Genomic DNA, 21,827 nt, shown 5'->3' with positions numbered 1-21,827 from the left:
GTCCTGTGTTTGAGGGTACTTAGCATCAGTGTGCAATGACCCTGCTGAGGAATAAACCTGTGTGGGCTCACATCCTATTCCTTGTCGTCAGTTTTCCAACCAGTGATGGAATTCCACCAGATAATTGGATGTGAGAGTTGAAGGGAAACATTGAATTATACATGTGGATCTGGGATCTGCCCGAATGAAGAGATCCCACTGGATCAGAGGTAGTGATGAGCAGAAGAGTGGGAAGAGCCGAACAATCACGAAAATATCTATCACCAATTAATAAATAAAACCTAAAAAAGACATTGCCTTTTCGATGCAAATATGAGGTTTACAGTCGTTAGTAGCTGACATTGGCTATGATGGCAGAGAACATTCGTTAAAATGCTTTTAAGATGTTTGTCCAACTGACCGCTAAAATTCGATCACCAATAAAATGATAAGGTTGGTAGCTAATCGGTTTTATTGTCAATGAATGGCATAAGTCATTGAGATGTGAAGTATTTTGCAGACAGTCGGTGAACTGTATATGGAGAACATTGTGGCTGCATTGCCGATGAGTTTCTGTCTATAAATGCAGTGGAGTCACAGAGACACTCCTGCAATATTTGTGGAGACTGTGTGAATCTGACATTGGCATAACATGTGGAAAGTTCCAGCACTAGGCAGTCAGTATCAGTAGCTTAAATATAAAATGGGATCTGTTCCGATGAGCTGTTTTTCGGGATTGAGAAAATAGAGCAGGAAGCATGGCAATGATTTCTGATTATTGCTGCTGACACATAACAGTGATCGTGAAAAAGAGGATGGGACAGATAATTGTTTGGATATCAAAATGGTGCAAACTGGATTGCTTTAGATTCATTGAATATTGGCACCGTCTGGGGATGTGGGACAAGTGGCACCAATAAATAACACCTGAAAACATAACAGAATCAGTACAAGAAATGTTCATCAGACAACTCGTAGACAACAAATAATGAATTTCTGTTTAAGCACAGTCATTCCCAAAACACCAGGGAACCGTTCAAAAATAATTTCCAACAAGAGTCCAAAGATGTGTGGGTTAGGTTGATTGGCCATGCTAAAAAAAAACAATTGCCCCTTAGTGTCCTGAGATGCGTAGGTTAGAGGGATTAGTGGGTAAAATATGTAGGGATATGGGGTAGGGCCTGGGTGGGATAGTGGTCGGTGCAGACTCGATGGGCCGATTGGCCTCCTTCTGTACTGTAGGGTTTCTATGATTTCTATGAAATTGTAACAACGCCCTTTGACATTTAAAAGTATTAGCATCGCTGAATTCTCTAATATCAATATGCTGGGGATTACAGTTGACCATAAAGCAGGACTGAAGCAGGCATATAAATGATTTGGCTACAAGAGCAGATTAGAGGTCACGAAATCAGTGATCATGACTTCAGTCCTCAAAGCCTGTGCACCATCTGAATTCGACACTGAATTGGAAAACTCTCCACTTATCTGAACGAGTGCTGTTCGAACAACATTTCAGATGCTTAACAGTTAGGACAAAGCAGTCTGCTTGCTCTGCAGCACTTCCATTAGTTTAAACATGCACCACTGGCAGTGCCAGCTCCTATTTCGCATGTTCGTATGAATAGAGATCAAAGCTGATGCCACTAAATCCTGAGATGTCCCAAGGACTCGGATAAAAGCGTTATATAATTACATTTCTTTGCTTTCTTTTAGAAACACGAAGATAATTTGTTTATATTCATCTACAGCTCTCCATGTTCCTTCTGTCATTTGTATTTGAGAGATGACCAGTAAAAATGGCTGGAGGATAGGACAATGTTTTATGGAAAGAAGTTCCTTCCCGGAATGTGTGTGTATAGGGCACCGGCGAAAAGGAAATGACAGTGAACAGTAGAAGCAGAGTCCGTCAATAGGAATGTGGGAGTTACACAAAAAGCAGATATTGCAGGCTGCAGGTGAGAATATTTTCTCACTTGTGCGCAACGAGGGACCAGGGAGCAGAGGAACAAAATAAATTGGTCTGCAACTACAAAACTCACTAAATACATGTATGGAAAATCAATTTAAAACCCCAATTCCGAGGCGGACAAACTCGAGACATTACACTTTGCTACTGTTAAGGACTGAAACAATTCTCTCGCATGTTGTGCAGCAATCCAGTCCCACTGCCTCCTTTGATGTTCCATTACAAACATCCAGCACCATCTGTGTAAACAACAACACGACAATCACATTGCCCATTTCATTCCCAAGGTCAGGAGGATCATGCACCCCTGATAGTGGCTGGAAGAGACTGAGTTCATAAAGTTCTGTTTTTACTTCAGGTTGCTCTAATTGCTGCGTTCTGTCTTTTTATTGAGCGTTTTGGGTTTTGAATTGAGATTACTCCCTTTAGAGAATGTTTTATACTTTTTGTCATACCTGTTTATATATGAAATAAATTAATTAGTTGTCAATAACTGATGGCGGAAGTACTTCCGTTCGATGTGGTGTAACAGATGTCACTACATTCAGAAAGAAAGCAAGATAAATGCCAGAAGCTGGATCTCTGAAGTCAATTTGAAAATAGTGGCAATATTCAGCAGGTGATACAGCATCCGTGGAGAGAAACAGAGTTCATTTTTCATGTCAAGTATCCACATGTGATGCCTGACCTGATACGTTGGAGCTGCGGATGTTAAACATTTAGCCTGGCCCCCAGATTCATTGTTAGGTTTAGAGAAAAGATGGAGTATAATTGGTCTACAGTATCTGGCGTTAAAAGTCATGACTGAGGAGGAGACGTGTCATCAATCAGAGATTTGTGAATCATTGAAACTTTCTGCCCCAGACTGCTGGATCACTCAATATATTCAAAGCTGAGACCAGAAATTGCTGAATACTGAGGGAGATCCCGGGATGTGGGAACAGTCCTTGGTTAATTCACCAGCCAGATTTGAATAATCTTTTATTAAACAGCGAGATCGAGGACGGGGAAACAGAAAGAAAGGGAAAGCGATTCAGAAGTGACAGATAGAGAATAAAGACACGTCATCTTTCTCTGTCCCCATTCGTTAAAAGTGACAAACAAAAAGAATTTCAGAGAAAGAATGATCCACGCTGAAAGGAGTTCAGAAGTAAGGTACGGGCATAATAACATGTTATAATAGATAAAATTCAATACAATGAAGTGATACGTGAAATTATGAACTTTGGGAGGACTAATATGAAAAGTCAATACACTATAAATGTGAGATTTTTGTAATAATAGGCAGATCGTATTTGATCTCCATGTACACAAGTTTCATAATGTAGCTGGAATAGCATATATATATTTTTTGTATTTATAAAGTCAATAAATCGTTTGTAAAAAAACTCTGGGTTCATTATAGGATTCTAATATTTGCAGTTTAACCTTAGTAAGGAGTTTTGTTAATGTTTGTCATCACCCTTCAGCAAAGACATTAGAAAACATTAATTGCGAGGTTTTCGAGGAGGAAATGCTACAGTTCTGCGGAGTTGTTAGGGAGTTTGGGTTGCTGCAGATCATTAGAGTTGGCCAAATAGTATTTTTCCAGATAAGGTGAGGTTTGGAGAGAGTAAATAAGGAAAAACATCCTTCTGCGTGTTGGTTAATAACTTGAGGTCGTGCATTGAAAGTCATTGACGAAAGATAGAGAGAGGACGGGAGCAGAGACATCATTTTCACTGAGTTTGTGGGAGGTGGATCTACGTCACTTCAAGTGGAACACAAAATACACAAAGAACTGAATGCAGCGTTGGAAGTTTCACAGAAAGCATTGAAATGTGAAGCTGATTAAATACACAGCGTTAAACACAAAAATAAGGAAAATACTTCAACTCCTGAATTTTCAGTTGGTGGGTCTATTCTTTAAACTGTCTATAGGCCTACAATGATAATCCCCCTTCATCTCTCCACATATACTGCTGAGTGTTTCCAGCACCTGTTATTATTTCACACTACCAGTGTGAGCAGTATCTCACTTTTTCAATAATTAACTAATCCCTGTGCGGGAATCGATATTTAGATAAGAAAAAGGAAACAACAGCGGGAAAAGATTCAGAGAATTAGTGAATTTCACTGAATCCGAGCAATTCTATCGCAGCTCCACACTGCAGTTCAGGGAATACTATCAGTATTAGAATAAGGAAGAAACCTGAGTCATGTTTTAAATGGGAGTTAAGTGGAGACAGGATTTATTTAAATTTGAATTCAACCCACATGTGTTTTTGGAGAAAATTCTTACCAAAAAAAATCACATCCAACTCCGAGCTTCTGATTTGAGCTATGACGGCACGGTTAGCATTGCTGCCTCACAGCACCAGGAACCCTGGTTTAATTCCAATATTTGTGGATTTTGTACATTGTCCCTGTGTCTGCATGGGTTTCATCCAGGTGCTCTGGTTTCCAATTCTCCAAACATGTGCGCGTTAGGTTGATTGGACATGATAAATTGCTCCTTAGTCTCAGGGGATTAGCTGGGTAAATACTTGGGTTTAAGGGGACAGTATCTGGTTCAGATTCTTGTCGGTGCGTGACCGAATGACCTCCGGTAGAGATTCGATGATTCTATGGCCTTCAACACCATCATTCCTATGAAACTCATCTCCAAACTCTGTGGTCTTGGCCTAGGCTCCTCCCTCTGTGACTGGATCCTGAACTTCCTAACCCACAGACCACAAGAAGTAACAATAGGCAGCAACACTTCTGCCATGATCATCCTCAGCACCAGTGCTCCACAAGGCTGTGTCCTCAGCTCCCTGCTATATTCCTTTTACACCGATGGCTGTGTGGCCAAATTCCCCTCCAATTCGTTTTTCAAGTTTGGTGATGACACCACCGTAGTGGATCGGATCTCAAACAATGACGAGACGGAGTCCAGGAATGAAATAGAGTCTGGTGAGACGGCAATAACCACTCCCTCAATGTCAACAAAATGAAGGAGATAGTCGTCGACTTCAGGAAGCATAGTGGAGAACATACTCCTGTCTACATCAATGAGGACGAAGTAGAAATGGTCCAAAGCTTCACGTTTTTATTTGTTCAGATGACCAACAACCTATTCTGGTCCCCCCCCCCCCACCCCATACCAACACTATAGTTAAAAAAGCCCACCAAAGGAAATATGGCATATCAGCTACGACTCTCACCAACTTTTACAGATGCACCATAGAACGCGTTCTTTCTGGTTGTATCACAGCTTGATATGGCTCCTGCTCTGCCCAAGACTGCAAGAAACAGCAAAGGGTCGTGAATGTAGCCCAGCCCATCACGCAAACCAGTTTCTCGTCCACTGACTCTGTCTACACTTCCTGCTGCCTCTGAAAAAAAACCCCAGACTAATTAAGGATCCCATGCACCCCAGGCGTACTCTCTTCCACATTCTTTCATCGGGAAAAATGATACAAAAATCTGAGGTCACGTACCAACCGACTCAAGAACATCTTCTTCCCTGCTACCATTAGACTTTTGAATGGACCTACCTCGCACTAAGTTGATCTTTCTCTACAGCCTAGCTATGACTGTAGCACTACATTCTGCACTCTCTGTGTTCCTTCTCAATGAACGGTATGCGTTGTATGCATAGCATGCAAGAAACAATACTATTCACTGTATACTAATACGTGACAATAATAAATCAACTCAAATCAAATTAAAAATCGAACATGGGTTAACTCACCATCGTTGACACACAAAGCTTCGTTATGACAAAATAATCCAAGACAGTTATCAAGGGTGTTATCATTAAAAATAAAGCAACGTTGAAGAGACTGGACGAAATCGCTCCACAGATTTGCTGAGATTTTCCAGCATTTTCTGTTTGTGTCTCAGATTCCACCATTTGCATTAACTTCCTTTTAAATTAAGAGAAATTTGGTGCTGAGCCACAGAAGGAGATATTTGGCCAGGTGATGCAGCAGACTGCTTTTGCCAAAGAGATAGATTTAAAGAAGCAAATTAAAGGAAGAGGGAGCTGGAGAATTGGAGAAGATTGTAGAGTTATTCCAGAATTTTAGACCAGGTCAGCTGAAAGAACAGCTGTCAGCGCTGCAGAGTTTTGAAAGATTTGTTGGACTGGATGAGGTTACTGAGAAAGGGAGGGGGAAATTATAGCTCAAAGGAAGATTGTTTTGGTGGTTGAAGGTCAATCATCTCAGCTTCAGGATATCACTGCAGGAGTTCCTCCGGGAAAGATTCTCAGTCCAAATTCAGCTGCTTCATCATTGACCTTCCTTCCATCTTCAGGTCAAATTTGGGACTGTTCACGAATGACTGCTCAATGTCCAGTGTCATTCTCAGATACGGAAGCAGTGCATATCCAAATTCAGCAAGATTTGCACAGTACTGAGGCTGGGCAAGTAATAGTCGCTCCACAAAAGTTCTAGGTGATAACCAGAGCCCATAAGAAAGGATTAAAATGTCACTTCATTGCGTTTAATGGCATGACCTTTGCTGAGTCCCCCACTATCAACATCCTGGAGATTAGCGTTGACCGGAAAATAACTGCACTAGCCATAGCAATACAGTGGCTATCGGAGCAGGTCAAATGCTAGAAAGTCTGTGATGAGTAACTCGCCTCCTTACTCACCACAAGCTTTCCACAATTACAGGAGTATAATGGAGTAATCTCCACTTTCCTAGATGAGTGCAACACCAACAACGCTTAAGAAGCTTGGTATCATCCAGGACTATGCAGCCCGTTTGATAACTACCCCTCCACCAACATTCACTCCTGCCACCACCAACGAACAATGGTAGCCGTGTGTACCAACTACAAGAAGCATTTCATACACTTACCAACATTCCTTCGGCAGCATCTTCGAATCCCACATCCACTGCCACCTAAAATGAAAAGGCAGCAGATTCCTGGGAGCACCACCATCTGGAGGTCATTCTATAAATCAGTCCCCATCCCGACTTGGAATCATATCACTGTTGCTTCACTGACTCTGGTTCAAAATCCTGGAATCCCCTCGCTAAGAGCACTGTGGGTACACCTTCAGATCAGGGACTGAAGCGATTCAAGAAAGGAGTTCACCACCACCTTCTGAAGGGCAACCCGGGAATGGCAATAAATGGTGGCCCAGTCACTGACGCCCACATCCCATAAATGAATTAAATAATTGGCCTGGGTGAAACTGTCCTGCTTATTCTTCACAGGAAATGGTTGGGGAATTTTCCACGTTGTTGGTAAATTCAACAGATTGTGAAGAAGCAAAATTAATTAATTGCCGAGCTATACTCCAATTTCTGGACTCAGAGATATGGACGGATTTTTAATTAGTGATGGGTTGAAGGCCTATGGAGAATGAGCAGGAATGTGGAGTTAAGGCCGAATGAGATTAACCATGATCACATTGAATTGGGGGGAGGGGTCGAGGGATTGAATAGTCTACTCCTGCTCCTACTTCTTATGTTTTGTTCTTATCTCATGTTGCAATAACTGTCAGTTGGAAGTTCTATTCCCCAAACAGTAGGGACGTTCCATTTAGCCACCTCAGGTTCCTTTTCAGCTACCATTTTGATTCAGTGGTTGCCTTTAATCTGCTGCAGCTGTTCAAAACAAAGTTTCCATTGTTAGACTGTCTCTCTCAGGGCTGCATAGCAAAATCACCAATGTGGCCGCCATATTTCAAATAAACCATTAAATGACAAACTTCCAATTGTTGCTTTTAGTGGGACCAGAATGTCATGTAATCCTTACAGTGCAGAAGGAGGCCATTCGGTCCATTGAGACTGCACTGACCCTCCAAAAGAGTCTCCCCCGCCCCATCTTCGTAACCTCACGCATTTATTTAACTTTCGCATCTTGGAACACTTAAGGGACAATTTAGCATGGCCAATCCACTGTCTGCACACTTTAGATTGTGGGAGGAAACCGCAGCACCTGGAGGAATCCCACGCTGACGCGGGGAGAACAGGCAAAATCCACTTCGACAGTCACCAAATCGAACCTGGGTTCATGGCGCTGTGAGGCAGCAGCGCTAACCCCAGTGCCGCCCACGTGGTACGCTTTATTTTTATTTGACGAGTGAGGAATTCCACTTAAACTGTTATAATTGCTCCATAAATGTCGGAAAACAACACTCTGGGATTCTTCTGTCCAATTAGTTGTGTCCATTCATGAATTGAATACAGATTATGACTGTGTGGATTTTTTCTCTGTGAACAATAGATTTTAGCTAACGTAGCAGATCAACCAAATTCAGCTCCTCAAACAAATGTCTAATGCAGACACTCAAACAAATGCAGTCCCTCAGCCCAAAACAGAAACTTAAATAAATCCAATCCCTCCGGCTAATACACACGCTCAAACAAATATAATCCAAATACAAGTCTAATAGAGTCACTCGAACAAATACAGTACCTCAGTCTAATCGAGGCGCTCAAATAAATAAGTCCCTCAGCCTAATACAGACAGTCGAACAAACACAATCTCTTTGCCTAGTTGAGCGATTTGAAAAAAAAATCAGTTCCTCAGTCTAATACAGACACTCGAACAACTGCAGCAGGGGTCAGTCTTCGGAACTCAGCTGTTCACAAATTACATAAATGATCTGCAAATAGGGACAGAGTGTAACATAGCAAAATTTGCGGATGATATTCAAGTAGGTGGGAAAGCAGGCAGTGAAGAGAATATAAATATTTCACAGACAGATATAGAAAGGCGAGGAGAATGGGCCACAATTTGGCAGATGGAGTTTAATGTGGGTACGTGCGTGGTTATTCAGTTGGCAGAAAAATAGGAAGACTTTTTTTACCTGAATGGAAAGCAGATTCAAAATGCGCCCAGGCAGAGGGATCTGGGTGTCTATTTTCATGAATTGCAGAAAGTTCATATGCAGGTGCAGCACATAATGAAAAACAGGCCAATGGGTTGTTGGCATTTATTGCAACAGGACTAAATTAGATAAATATTGTTGCAATTGTATAGCATGTTGGTGAGACCACATCTGGATTATTGTGTCCCTTTTTGCAGTGGCATTGGAGGCAGTTCAGAGGAGGTTCACAAGATTGATTCCAGGATGAGGAGAGATATGAGGAGAGATTAAACAGTAAGAAGACTCACAACACCAGGTTAAACTCCAAAAGGTTTATTTGGAAGCACAAGCTTTCTGAGCGCTGCTCCTTCACCAGGTGAGTTGGAGTTGGGTTCACAAACAGGGCACATATAGACACAAACTCAATTACAAGATAATGGTTGGAATTCGAGTCTTAACAGGTAATCAAGTCTTTACCGTTGCAGACAATGCGAGTGGAGAGAGGGATAATCACGGGTTAAAGAGGTGTGAATTGTCTCAAGCCAGGACAGTTCGTGACATTTGGCAAGCCCATGCAAGTCGTGGGGGTTACAGATAGTGTGACATAAACCCAAGATAACTGTTGAGGCCGGCCTCATGAGCGGAACTTGGCTATCAGTTTCTGCTCGGCGATTCTGCGTTGTCATATGTCTTGAAAGCCACCTTGGAGAACGTTTACTTGAAGATCAGAGGCTGAATGCCCTTGACTGCTGAAGTGTTCCCCGACAGGAAGGGAACACTCCTGCCTGGTGATTGTCGAGCCACGTCCATTCATCTGTTGTCATAGCGTCTGAATGGTCTCCGCAATGTACCATGCCTCGGGACATCCTTTCCTGCAGCCTATCAGGAAGTCAACATTGGCCAAGTCGCAAGAATATGTACCGTGTACCTGGTGGATGCTGTTCTCACGTGAGATGATGGCATCTGTGTCGATGATCCGGCAGGTCTTGCAGAGGTTAGTATGGCAGGGTTGTGTATTGTCGTGGTCACTGTTCTCTTGAGGATGTAGTTTGCTGCATACAATTTTCTGTTTGAGGTTGCGTGGTTGTTTGAAGGCAAGTAGTGGGAGTGTGGGGATGGCCTTGGCGAGATGTTCATCTTCATGGATGACATGGTGAAGGCTCCGGAGAAGATGTTGTAGCTTCTCTACTCCGGGAAGTACTAGACGACGAAGGATACTCTGTCGACCATGTCCGGTGTTTGTCTTCTGAGGAGGTCAGTGCAGTTTTTCGCTGTGGCGCGTCAAAACTGTTGTTTGATGAATCGAGTGCCATATCCCTGTTCTTACAAGGGTGTCTTTCAGCATTTCTATGTGTCTGTTGCGATCCTCCTCATAAGAGCAGATCCTGTGTATACGGCGGGCTTGTCTGTAAAGGATGGCTTCTTTATCGTGTTTAGGGTGGAAGCAGGAGAAAAAGGGGAGTATCGTGAGGTTATCCGTGGACTTGCGGTACAGTGAAGTGCTGAGATGACCATCGTTGATGGAGATGCGTGTGTCTAAGAATGCAGCAGATTCTGGAGAGTAGTCCATGGTGAGTCATGGTGGGATGGAACTTGTTGATGTCATCATATAGTTGTTTCAGTGATTATTCGCTGTGAGTCCAAAGGAAGAAAATATCATCGATGTTTCCCCATGGCTGTTCCATTTGTCTGGATGAAGAACTGGTTGTTGAAGGTGAAGACGTTGTAGTCCAGCATGAAGTGAATTAGTTGCAGAATTGCATCTGGAGATTGGCATATGCTAGCGTTGAGTACTGAGGCTATTGCAGCAATGCCGTCTTTGTGGGGGATGCTGATGGAGAGAGCCGAGACATCCATTGTGACGAGGCATTTTCTTTGTTCAACTGCTCCATGGGTGCTGAGTTTCAGTAAGAGATTAAACAGTTTGGGCTTGTACACACTGGAGTTCAGAGGGAAGAGAGGGGATCTGATCGTGGTTTCAAAAATTTTAAAAGGTAAGGATAATGATGGTCTGCCTCCCTGGGTACCTGGATCCAGGATGTCTCTGGTCGCGTCCCAGAAATCCTGAGGGGGGAGGGAGAGGAGCCAGAGGTCGTGGTACATATAGGCACCACTGACATAGGGAGGAAGAGGGAAGGGGTCAAGAAAAGTGAATATAGGGAGTTAGGTAGACAGTTGAGAAGGAGGAATGCAAAGGTAGTAATCTAGGGATTGCTGACTGTGCCACAGGAAAGTGAGAGTAGGAATGGAGTGAGGTGGAGGATGAATGCGTGGCTGAGGGACTGGAGCGGGGGCAGGGATTCAGGTTCCTGGATCGTTGGGACCTCTTCAGGGGCAGGTGTGACGTGTACAAAAAAGACGGATGGCACTTGAATCCCAGGAGGACCAATATCCTGGCAGGAAGGTTGGCTAAGGCTTTTGAGGAGACTTTAAACTAGAAAGGTTGGGGGGAGGGAATCGAGATGAGGTGACTGAGAGTGAGCAGAGAGCCCGCAAATAGAGAAGGATTGTAGACAGGGTGAGAGGGAGATTAGATGGGTGATGGCGAAGGGGAGAGCTCAGACCAAAGGTTTCAGGTGTGTCTATTTTAACGCCAGGAGTGTAGTGAATAAAGTGGATGAGCTTAGAGTGTGGAGCGATGCTTGGAATGTGATGTGGTGGCCATTACGGAGACTTGGGGACAGGGACAGGACTGGATACTTCAGGTACCGGGCTTCAGATGTTTCAGAAAGGACAGAGAGGGAGGCAAAAGAGGGGGGGGGAGTGGCACTGCTGAAAAGGGATAGTGTCACAGCTGTGGAGAAAGTGGACGCCATGGAGGGATTGTCTACGGAGTCCCTGTGGGCGGACGTTCGGAGCGGAAAGGGGTCGATAACTTTGCTCAGTGTTTTCTATAGGCCGTCCAACAGTAACAGGGATGTTGAGGAGCAGATAGGGAAACAGATCCAGGAGAGATGTAGGAATAACAGGGTTGTCGTGATGGGAGACTTTAATTTCCCAAACATCGATTGGAATATCTCTAGGGTAAGGGGGTTGGATGGGGAGGAGTTTGTTAGGTGTGTTCAGGAGGGTTTCCTGACACAGCATGTGGATGAGCCTACAAGAGGAGAGGCTGTACTCGATCTGGTACTGACTAATGAGCCTGGACAGGTGTCGGATCTCTCAGTGGGGGAGCATCTTGGGGATAGTGATCATAACTCTATCTCCTTTATGCTAGCATTGGAAAGGGATAGGATCAGGCAGGCTAGGAAAGTGTTTATGTGGAGTAAGGGGAAATATGAAGCCATCAGGCGGGAGATTAGAGGCGTTGATTGGAAGGAGGTATTCTCGAGGAAAAGTACCGAAGTAAGGTGGCAGATTTTCAAAGAATGTTTGTCTAGAGTTTCGAGTGACAACGTTCCGATGAGACAGGGAGTTTTTGGTAGGTTACGGGAACTGTGGTGCATGAAAGCTGTGCTGAACCTAGTCAAAAAGAAAAAGAAAGCGTCCAAAAGGTTCAGAGAGCGAGGCGATGATAGGGATCTAGATGAGTATGCGGTTTGTAGGAAGGGACTTAAGAAGGAAATTAGGAGAGCCAGAAGGGGTCACGAGAAGGACTTGGCAGGTAAGATTAAGGAGAACCCTAAGGCGTTCTATAAATATGTCAAGAGTAGAAGGATGAGATGTGAAGGTACAGGACCTATAAAACGTGAAGGTGAGAAAGCCTGTACAGAACCGGAAGAAATAGCAGAGGTGCTGAACGAAGATTTTACCTCGGCATTCATGGTGGAAAAAGACCTGTGTGGTTGTACTACAGGGTTGCGGCGGACTGAAAATATTGAATTTGTAGACATTAAGAAAGAGGATGTGTTGAACATTTTGAATAGCGTCAGGATAGATAAATCGCCGGGACCGGATGGGATGTACCCCAGGTTACTGTGGGAGGCGAGGAAAGAGATTGCAGAGCCTCTGGCGATGATCTTTGCATCGTCGAGGGAGATGGGAGAGGTTCCGGAGGATTGGAGGATTGAAGATGTGGTTCCTAGATTCAAGAAAGGGAATAGGGATAGCCCAGGAAATTACCGACCAGTGAGTCTAACCTCAGTGGTTGGTAAGTTGATGGAGAAGATCCTGAGGGACAGGATTTATGAACATTTAGAGAGGTTTAATATGCTCAAAAGCAGTCAGCACTGCTTTGTCAAAGGCAAATCGTGCCTTATGAGCCTGGTGGAGTTCTTTGAAAATGTGACTAAACACATTGACGAAGGAATAGTGGTAGATGTGGTTTACATGGACTTTAGCAAGGCGTTCGATAGGGTCCCCCATGCAAGACTTCTCGAGAAAGTGAGAGGGCATGGGATCCAAGGGGCTGTTGCCATTGTGGATCCAGAACTGGCTTGAGAGTGGTTGTAGATAGGTCTTTTTCTGAATGGAGGTTGGTCACCAGTGGAGTGCCCCAGGGATCTGTTCTGGGACCCTTGCTGTTTGTGATTTTCATAAATGACCTGGATGAGGAGGTGGAGGGATGGGTTGGCAAGTTTGCCGACGACACGAAGGTTGGTGGTGTTGTGAAAAGTTTGGAGGGATGTCAGAAGCTGCAGAGTGACATAGGTAGGATGCAAAACTGTGCGGAGAGGTAGCAGATGGACTTCAACCTGGATAAATGTGTAGTGGTCCATTTTGGCAGGTCAAATGGGATGAAGGAGTATAATATCAGGGGTAAGACTCTTAGCAGTGTAGAGGATCAGAAGGACCTTGGGGTCGGGGTCCATAGGACTCTTAACTCGGCCTCGCAGGTGGAAGAGGTGGTTAAGAAGGTGTATGGTGTGCTGGCCTTCATCAATCGAGGGATTGAGTTTAGGAGTCGGGGGATAATGATGCAGCTTTATAAGACCCTTGTCAGACTGTGCTCAGTTCTGGACGCCTCATTGCAGAAAAGGATGTGGAAGCCATAGAAAGGGTGCAGAGGAGATTTACAAGGACGTTGCCTGGATTGGGTGGCATGGCCTTATGAGGATAGGTTGAGGGAACTCTGTCTTTTCTCCTTGGAGAGAAGATGGATGAGAGGTGACCTGATAGAGGTGTACAAGATGTTGAGAGGTATAGATCGGGTGGATTCTCAGAGGCATTTTCCCAGGGCTGAAGTGGTTGCTGTGAGAGGACACAGGTTTAAGGTTCTGGGGAGTAGGTACAGAGGAGATGTCAGGGGTACGTTTTTCACTCAGAGGGTGGTGGGTGAGTGGAATCGGCTGCCATCAGTGGTGGTGGAGGCAAACTCGATAGGGTCTTTTAAGAGACTTCTGGATGAGTACATGGGACTTAATAGGATTGAGGGTTATAGGTAAGTCTATTTATAAGCCTAGGTAGGTAGGGACACGACCGGCGCAACTTGTGGACCGAAGGGCCTGTTTGTGCTTTAGTTTTTCTATGTTCTATAACTTTGCGAAGTTAGGTGGTACTTTTTTATGTACTTAGAGATTTAGAATGCAAGCACATGAAAAGCCCAAACTAAAACAATTGTATCGAAAGCTACCAGCTCTCAGCTCTTACATCTTTCGAGAGAGAGAGAATCGTTGGCTCTCATAGCTTCATCTATGTCTTAGAGAAAGCACCATCTAAATAGCAAAAGTACCAAAGAAGAATGAAGTTCCAGACAGAAGAATTAACAGAGAAAGCCCAGAACAATCCAGAAGACAAAACAGCTGGTTGTAATTTAGAGTGACTAGTTAATTTGTTCACTGTTATTCAGATAAATAAGCTGTTACGTGCTTATTTTAGAGAGTGTCAGAGAATTATTTTCATTTAACCATGAGAAGTTGCTGAAGATCAAGTCACACCACTTGACACACGCATGTTGCAGATTACAGGGCGAGGTACTCCTCTTTGGGTGTTTTAGTGTTAGTTCTCAGAAGGGGGATCGACCTCTGCTTTAGAACAGATTGGGGACACGGTCTGGGATTTGAACATTGCTAGATCTTTAAAAAAGCCTTAAGTGAGAAGTGGAAAATCTATTTAATTTTTGTGGCATGTTGTTGGTTAAATCAAAAGTGGGAAAATGGCTCTTAACATTGCTAAAGAGGTTCTGGAGGTCGGAGATGCTTCCTAAATTTGTCAAGAAATTGAGAAAGACAGAAAAAGATGATACTTGTAGAATTAGCAAAAAGGCTAAAATTGGGTTCAACCAGGGATAATAAGAAAGCTGAAATTTTAACAGAGTTAGCCAAGCATTTAGGTATATCAGAGAAACAGTCAATTGCAGTGGCATTAGAAAACATTAAATTGGAAATGAGACAATTGGAGCTGGAAGAAAAAGGGAGCAAAAATCATTGTTCGAGTTGGAAAAGTTGAATTTGGAACATGAGGCAAAAAAGACTTCAAATGACAGAAGTAAAATGAGAAAACTCATTGTAGTCAATTGCCTTGTAGGTATCTATACAAATCTGTCCAAACATTACCACAATTTGATGAAAAAGATGCAGAGGCCTTTTACATTTCCTTTCAGAAGTTGGCTACAAGGATGAAATGGTGAGTGAAAGTGTGGGTAATGATAATTCAGACCAACATGGTGGGTAGCGTTACTGAAGTGTTTGTAGCGCTGTCAGAGAAGGTATCATGAGAATAAGGAGAAGTAAAAAAAGGCTATTTTGAGTGCCTACAAATTGGTAGCAGAAGCATATAAACAATAGTTCAGAAATGCAAGAAAGGAACAGGTCAGACTTATATCGAGTTTGAAAGAGTTAAACAGAGCAACATCGATAGATGGGTGAGAGCTCCAAAGATAGAAAAGACATATGAGGCTCTTGGAGAGATTATTCTGCTGGAGGAGTAGAAAAAACTCACTCCCAGAAGTGATAAGAATTCACGTTGAAGAACAGGATGTTAAAACAGCGATAAGAACGGCAGAGATAGCAGATGAATGCACAATAGTGCATAAATTGAAATCTAGCTTCCGACAGCAATCTCAGTACATGAGGGATAGAAATTGGTAAAAAGGGAGATCCTTCAATGAAAGAACAAATTAGGCCCCACTGGGAATAGTTTACCACGTGAAAAAAAAGAGGATGGAAAAGAGGTGAAAGACCTCAGGTGTTTTCACTGTAATAAGATGGGACGCACAAAGGTACAGTGCTGCTGAGTTAATAAAGGCACGTGAAAAAAATAATGTGGTAAAAGAGTCTCAACCAGTGACATAAGTTAAGGAAGTGAAGGAAATCCATAGAGAAGTCGAGGAGCTGAAGGTGAGTGCATAGCCTAGGCATGTGCTGGAGAGTAAGAGAGACCTGATCTTTTCAAAGACTCACCTGTATCGGTAAGGTTTACTCAGGTAGAACAGGGCGGAGTAGGTAAGGAAGTGAAAATATTGAGAGACACGGGAACTTGTCTGTCTTTAATAGTAAAGGATGAAAATATTTGCACTCTTTCTGAAATATTGCCCGAGACAGTGGTATTCTGAAGAATAAATGGAGAGAGGAGTAATGTTCCCCTCTGTCAGATAAGGCTAGAAAGTCCAATCAAACTGGGGAAATGATAGTGGGAGCGATTCAAAACTTGGCTATTACAGGAATACAGTTTATTCTTGGAAATTATAGCTGGAGCACAAGTGGCTCCCATGGGAGAGGAAAAGCTAAAAGAGGACCAGGGAACTGAGGAGTTAAAAGAAAAACACTCCGGAATTTTTCCAGACAATGTGGTGACAAGACCCCACAGCCATAACATGAAACAAGAAAGAAGAACAAATGAGAAAGATGAAGGAGTTGAGGTCAGCTGACACTGTTTAATTAGATGGTAAAGGAAAAACGTAGGCAGGGAGGGGATCAGGCAGGGCTGCGAAGTTCGGAAAGAATAATGATGTTACAACAAAAAGAGGAAGGATTTACATCATCAATCCTACTCGGAAAAAGAATCACTGCGTATTCCAGAATGCTATTACATTAAGGATAAAATCTAAAGCCGGAAATGGAGACGTTGGCAGGTTAATGCAAATGAGAAATGGGCGGAAGTTCACCATTTGCGTTGCCGGTAGAATACAGACAGGAGGTATTGTGGGTAGCACGCGAGTTACCTGTAGGAGGTCATCGAGGAGTGCGGAAGAGTCAGGCTAAGATACAGAAGCATTTTTGTTGGCCTGGATTACACAAAGATGTGGTTGAATTTTTCTGTACCTGCCATACATGTCAGATGGTAGGATAGCCACAGGCAGTGTAAAACCAGCGCCTTTGATGCCCATTTCCGCATTTGAAGAAGCTTATTCACGGGTTATCATTAATTGTGTAGGGCCCCTCCCTAAAACCAAAAGCTGGAACCAGTATTTGCTAACCGTAATGGATGTGTCTACCAGGTTTCCAGAGGCAATTGCAATACGGAATGTAAAGGCAAAAAAGGTTGTGGAGGAGCTGCTCGCTTTCTTTACACTTTATGGATTACCCAGGAAGATTCAGTTAGGCCAAGGTACAATTTTACTGCCAAATTATTTAAGAAGGTCACGGATAGTTCAGGCATCAGACACTTTACATCGAGTGTGTACCACCCTGAATCCCAGGGAGCATTGGAAAGGTGGCATCAGACCCTAAAGACCACGTTGAGGGCTTATTGCCAGGATTGCACAAATGATTGGGATAACATTATTTCATTTATATTATTTGCTATTAAAGATGCTCGAAATGAACCCACTCAGTTTACTCCATTTGAATTGATATTCAGACACGAAATAAGAGGACCTTTAAAACTAATTAAGGAAATGTTGCTAGGTATGAAATCAGAGATCTCACAATTGGATTATGCATCTGAAGTGAGAGAAAGATTAAACAGAGTACGTAAATTAGCTAGACAACATTCGAAGGTGGCACAGCATCTAATGGAGCAAGAAGCAGATAAGAAAGCTAAAATTCGTAGCTTCGCCCGGGGTGATAAAGCATTGGTGCTACTACCAGTGGTAGGAAATTCCTTAAAAGGAAGGCTTCGTGGTCCCTATCAGATTGAGAAAAAGTTCGGTCAGGTGAATTATCTGGTAAAGATGCCAGATAGGATAACAAATCATAGAGTATGTCATGTGAACATGCTGAAACAGTGATATTACAGGGAAAGGGAACTGGAGAAAAAGGTATTAGTTTACTACCACTCAGAATAATTAATCAAATCCAGATTATTTGGATTTTGATGTGCCTCAGAATAAATTGAACAGTGAAAAAGTCCTTAAGGAATGGAATAGGGGACAGATAGCTCACTATCTGTCCCAGGAACAGAGAACTGAATTGAAAGGCTTGTTACTGTGCTGGGAGGACATATGTCGAAATAGAATGTGGAGGACTCATGCCATAGTACGAGGTTGTTGTAGGGAATGCTGTTCCAGTAAAACAACACCTCTATCGGCTTAATCCTCTCAAAGTAGCACAAGTTCAGAAGGAAGTGGAAGTGACGTTGCAAGAAGACGTCACAGAGACTATTCAAAGCGAGTGGAATTCGCTGATCGTGTTGGTTCCTAAACCTGATGGTACTCAACGATTCATATTAAGAAGTCTCACAATACCAGGTTAAAGCCCAACAGGTTTATTTGGCAGCACTAGTTTTCGGAGTCTCAAGCTCCTTCATCAGGTGAGTGAGAACTTGTATTCACAAACAGGTCTTTTAGAGACACAAACTCAATTTACAAGATCATAGAATCATAGAAATCATAGAAACCCTACAGTACAGAAAGAGGCCATTCGGCCCATCGAGTCTGCACCGACCACAATCCCACCCAGGCTCCACCCCCATATCCCTACACATTTACCCACTCATCCCTCTAACCTACGCATCTCAGGACACTAAGAGGCAATTTTTAGCATGGCCAATCAACCTAACCCACACATCTTTGGACTGTGGGAGGAAACCGGAGCACCCGGAGGAAACCCACGCAGACACAAGGAGAATGTACAAACTCCACACAGTCAGTGACCCAAGCCGGGAATCGAACCCAGGTCTCTGGAGCTGTGAAGCAGCAGTGCTAGCCACTGTGCCGCCCATAATGCCCAAGATAATGGTTGGAATGTGAGTCTTCACAGGTAATCAAGTCTTAAAGATACAGACAATGTGAGTGAAGAGAGGGCCAAGCACAGATTAAAGAGGTATGTGTTGTCTCCAGCCAGGACAGTTAGTGAGATTTTGCAAGCCCAGGCAAGTCGTGGGGGTTACAGATAGGGTGACATGAACCCATGGTCCCAGTTGAGGCCATCGTCATGTGCGCGGAACTTGCCTATCAGTTTCTGCTCAGAGATTTTGCGTCGTGTGTCGTGAAGGCCGCCTTGGAGAATGCTTACCCGAAGATCAGAGGCTGAATGCCCGTGACTGCGGAAGTGTTCCCCGACTAGAAGGAAACACTCCTGCCTGGTGATTTTCGAGCAGTGTTCATTCATTCGTTGTCGTAGCGTCTGCATTGTCTCCCCAATGTACCATGTCTCAGGACATCCTTTCCTGCAGTGTATCACGTAGACAACGTTGGCTGAGTCACAAGAGTATGTACCATGTACCTGGTGGATGGTGTTCTCACGTGAGATAATGGCATCCGTGTCGATGATCTGGCACGTCTTGCAGCGGTTGCTGTGGCAGGGTTGTGTTGTGTCGTGGTCACTGTTCTCCTGAAGGCTGGGTAGTTGGACTTACTTCATGTTTACTGGCAAATACCATTGTCAGAGAGAGCAAAATACGTTTCTGCTTTTGTAATCCCAAGTGGGTATGTCAATTTAAAGTAATGCCCTTTGGGATGAAAAATGCACTAGCCACTTTTCAAATTCTTATGAACAGAGTTATTGCAGGAGTGCCTAATTGTGCTGTCTACATTGAAGACTGAGTGATCTTTAGTCATTTAAGGAAATATCACGTGGAGCATTTGGCAGAACTCTTCGAGAGATTATGGAAGGCAGCGCTGGTCATAAACTTGGCAAAAACTGAATTTGCAAGGGGGAAGCGGCATTGTTAGGGCACAACATTGGATATGGATGGATGACACCGAGAAACGTGAAGTTGAAGACCATCATGGAATTTCCAAGAGCATACTCAAAGAAGGAAATGCTATGATTTTTGGGATTGTGTGGATTCGACAGGAAATTTGTACCAAACTTTAGTAGCATAGTGGCACCATTGACGGATTTATTAAAAAAGAACATGAAACTTCAGTGCACAGAATAATGCCAGTAGACATTTGTGAATTTAAAAGCAGTGTTAACCACTGCACCCGTTTTAGACACGCCACCTTTTTTGAACCCCTTCAAAGTTGCCCTTGCCGCAAGCAATGAAGGTGTTGGGGCTATGTTGTTACAGCAGGATGATTGTGGAATTGAACGGCAAATCAGTTATTTTTCATAAAATAACTCAATATCCACCAGAAAAATATTCAACCATTGAAAAGGATTTATCGAGTTTGGTAATGACTTACAACATTTTAATGTTACCATTGCAAACAATGCATCAGAGCCGATTGTGTTTACCAATCACAATCCTTTGACATTTCTGGAAAGATTTAAGGACAAGAACACCAGATTATTCCGTTGGAGTCTCATGTTACAAGCATTTAATTTACAGATTGCACATTTTGCTGGCCGTAAAAAGATTATCTCAGATGCTTTATTGCAAATTTGAAAGAAAAAAATATTTATATTCGATGGAAATGCTGGTGTTCAATGTTACATATAAATAGAATGAGTATAAAGTGTGAAACTCTAGACGGTGGCACCGTGGGTCCCAGGGTCCCAGGTTCGATACCCAGCTTTGGTCGCTATCTGTGTGGAGTTTTCACGTTCTCCCGGTGTCTGTGTGGGTTTTCTCCAGGTGCTCCGGTTTCCTCCCACAGTCTGAAAGATGCGCTGGTTAGGTGCATTGACCAGAACAGGCTCCAGGGACTGGGGGAGTTTCACAGTAACTTCATTGCACTGTTAATGTAAGCCTTAGTTGTGACGAATAAAATAAACTTTAACGTTAATTTTAATGAGCTATAGATCCAGTATTATATGAAGTTAAGATTTTAAAAGAAAAAAAAAGAACATGAAGCCATCTTTTCATGATGATCGTTATTTTATTTCTGAGGCAGGGAGATGTTGCAACGTTAGGTGGTACTTTTTCTGTGCTTAGAGATTTAAAAATACAAGCACATGGAGAGCCCAAACTGAAACATTTGTATTGGAAGGCCAAGCAGCAGTTTTACAAAGACATCAGGCTTTTCATTTTTCTGAATTTAGCCAATCTATTTGAACCAGGCACTGTGATACGAAAAGCCTATTAAATTAAAATCTGATGTTTTTGACAACCTAGGACCAATCCTATTGTGTGAAATATTGACATGTCATCACGGGTATAAATGAAGGGTGAACAGGGACTCCACAATTAAGGGGACAGATAGGAGGGTCGGAACTAAAGGTAGGGACTCAGGGTTGGTGTGTTGCCTACCAGGGCCTGGGGTCCGGGATGTGTCTGACAGGGTATTCAGGACTCTTAGGGGGGAGGGAGATAAACCACAAGTTATTGTACATGTGGGGACACACGACATAGGGAGGATAGGGGAAGGGGATATTAGGCAGGGATTTATGGAGTTGGGGTGGAAACTAAAGGCCAAGACTGACAGAGTGGTTATCTCTGGACTCTTGCCTGTACCACGGGATAGTTTAGAGAGGAATAGGGAGAGGGAAGGTTTGAATTCATGGCTGAGGGGATGGTGCAGGAGGGAGGGGTTCAGGTACTTAAGCAATTGGGGCTCGTACTGGGGAAGGTGTGACCTCTATGAGAAGGATGGTCTACACCTTAATCAGAAGGGGACCAATATCCTGGGGGGTAAATTTGCTAAGGCCATGCAGGGAGGTTTAAACTGATTCGGGGGGGGGGAGGGATCCTGAGTAGTGGGGCTGAAAGTGAGGGATGCATGGATGGGGACTGCAATGCACGGCATTGCAGAGGTGGGGTGGAGCAGGGTTTGAAATGTGTATACTTCAATGCCAGGAGTATTCGCAATAAAGTGGGTGAACTTGCAGCGTGGATCAGTACCTGGGACTTCGATGTTGTGGCTATTTCAGAGACATGGATAGAGCAGGGGCAGGAATGGATGCTGCAGGTCCCGGGGTTCAAATGTTTTAGTCGAA

General features: G+C 43.4%; 1 long non-coding RNA gene across 1 annotated transcript in view; it reads left to right on the top strand.

Annotated features, from left to right (window-relative positions):
• The window catches only part of LOC144505282 (uncharacterized), a 445,368-nt gene that overhangs the window by 249 nt on the left and 423,292 nt on the right, over positions 1-21,827 (top strand). The gene's annotated exons all lie outside the window — the stretch shown is intronic.

Source organism: Mustelus asterias, chromosome 16, assembly GCF_964213995.1.
Source record: "Mustelus asterias chromosome 16, sMusAst1.hap1.1, whole genome shotgun sequence".
Classification (NCBI taxonomy): domain Eukaryota; kingdom Metazoa; phylum Chordata; class Chondrichthyes; order Carcharhiniformes; family Triakidae; genus Mustelus; species Mustelus asterias.
The sequence above is the reverse complement of the archived record's forward strand: the minus strand, read 5'-3'. Positions and strand labels throughout refer to the sequence as shown.